The following is a 2,508-nucleotide window of genomic DNA, read 5'->3' on the forward strand; positions in this document are numbered from 1 at the left end:
ATAGGTGGAATGCCCACAACTAAGTGACAATACAAGGGAGACCCACCCACAACTGATCAACTCCGATGTTGAGACGTCGAGATGGATTGAAACGGCGATGCCGTTACTGACTGTGAAACGGCGATGCCGTTCGTTTGAAGCTGAGAGACGGCTAAAAAAAAGAAGCCGAGAGACGGCTTAAAAAAAAGAAGCTAAGAGACGGTTTGAAACGGCAATGTCGTTACTGAATGTGAAACGATAATGTCGTTCGTGTGAGGCCAAGAGATGGCTGTCACTGAGGCCGCAATGCGGCAAGCACGAAGGCGACAACAAAGAGGCCGCAATGCGGCGAGGCCAAAATTTGGCAAAAATTAACCTGGCTCTGATACAAGATAAGAGAGAGAGAGAGAGAGAGAGAGAGAGAGAGAGAGAGAGAGAGAGAGAGAGAGAGAGAGAGAGTGTGTCTTGGGGTAAATTTTCCTTAGTTAAAGTATTGAATGTGTTCACCTATATATATACAAGTAGAAGAGGGTGATGTGTCTTCTCATAACCAATGTGAAACTAAACCTAATATCAACATAGATAGTAATTTTTTATCTTAACCAAATCCCTAGTAGCTAACAACTCCACTTAACATTCAGATGGGTAATCTGGGTTTTTCACTTGAGTTTCGATGTTCAAGTTAGAAGTATCATTTATCTAGCCTCTGTTCAAGAGAATGACAACAGTCCTCATCGGAGCGTAATGTATAGGGGCTTCGTATCAGAAATGTTTGTCCCATACGTAGACCCATCCGAAGAGTGGTACTTCAGGACTTTCTTCGATGCAGGGGAATTTGGACTCGGACTCTCCGCATCATCACTCCAGCCCATAACAGATTGGCCAGCCAATGCTGTCTTCATGGATGGATACTATGCTGGGCAGGATGGAAAGCCAGTGAAGATTCAGAATGTACTCTGCATCTTTGAGAGATACACAGGAAATGCATCATGGCGGCACGCTGAAGTTGGAATCCCAGGGAAGTGGTAAGTGAAGCATGTACCTTAATAAGACTCATGGGATGTATGATCATGTTGTGTGTCTTATGCTACAGATTACTGAAGTTCGCACTGAAGTAAGCTTAGTAGTGAGGATGGTAACAACAGTTGGGAACTAGGATTATGTCCTGGATTGGGAATTCAAGACTAGCGGCTCTATAAAAATTTGGGTAACGTTATGATTTCGTTCTAGTTTAATATAACAAGTTTGCTTAGTTAATACAGCTTGTCTCGTTATATTCTGTTGCAAGTGTCACTAACAGGAATCCTAAAAACCAAGGCCAGCCCCTACGCTCATGTGGATTAAATATTCACAGACAAGCATGGAACACTTGTAGGCCCTAACTCAACAGCTGTGTACCATGATCACTTCATCACCTACAAACCTGGATCTTGATATTGATGGATATGATAACTCCTTTGTCAAAAAGAACATCAAAACAACAAGAGTTAAGAATGGAGGCACACCTTGTAAGAGCTACTGGACAGTCGTTGAAGAGACAGCAAGGACCGAAGCCGATGTAAGGATTGAGATTGGATCAGAGCTGGCCGATTTGTTGATTGTGAATCCAAATAAGAAGACTAAGGTTGGAAATGACATAGGATACATTATTAGTGGTGATGCTACGGCTACTTCGCTTTTGACGGATGATGACTATCCTCAGATACGAGTGAGTTACACCAAGTAGCAAATGTGGGTGACGGCTTATAACAAGTCGGAGAAGTGGGCTGCAGGACATTATGTTGATCAGAGCAGAGGAGATGACACCCTTGCTGTTTGGAGCAACAAATAAAATTTCACCGATTACCAAAATGAGCATTCATCACTGGAAAAACACACAGCTTACTATTCATAGCGACATAAGCATGCTCACACACGTAAATGTTACAGTCAGAACATCTTTAACTAAGGGTTAGTTGCAGATAGACCCCCTATACTATTGTAACTCCCTCTATTTCTATTTGTGCAGAAAGTAACTCCTGTATTATTTGCTCAAGTGCAGTTATAGACCCCTGAGTGATTTTTTTTTGAACGTTTAAAAGAGTAAAATAAGTTCACTCAGAGGATCTATCCGCACAAATAAAACTACATGGGGTTTATCCACTATTGACCTTTTAACTAAATACTCAAAAGTAGTGGTAAGACTACTCATTCATTTGCGAAAAGGTTCCTGCAAGCTAACAGTGCGGACATTTTGTCAACTCAAGAACATACCTCGCTATTTCAATATTTTAACCAGAAATGCCTAGTAAAACCCATATTTTTACATACTTAAAAGTTTGAGATGTCTATCTGACAAGAAAGAATCCTTCTAGGTCTAAGAAAAAACATCAATGGTGAGAGTATAAGCTTATGCATAAGTTGGACAGCATGGCATAGATTCAAAAGGCAGTTAAGTTCATCATGGACAATGACATGACAATCAACACAAGATTTATAGGCAACTCCCTAATAGGAATAAGAGAAGGCAAAGGTCATTAGAGCATAAGA

The 2,508-nt window shown here is 41.0% G+C and overlaps 1 pseudogene; it reads left to right on the forward strand.

The window, feature by feature from the left end:
* LOC109834949 lies at nucleotides 724-2,255 on the forward strand (annotated as a pseudogene).

The sequence above is a fragment of the Asparagus officinalis genome, chromosome 3 (genome assembly GCF_001876935.1).
Source record: "Asparagus officinalis chromosome 3, Aspof.V1, whole genome shotgun sequence".
In the NCBI taxonomy this organism is placed as follows: domain Eukaryota; kingdom Viridiplantae; phylum Streptophyta; class Magnoliopsida; order Asparagales; family Asparagaceae; genus Asparagus; species Asparagus officinalis.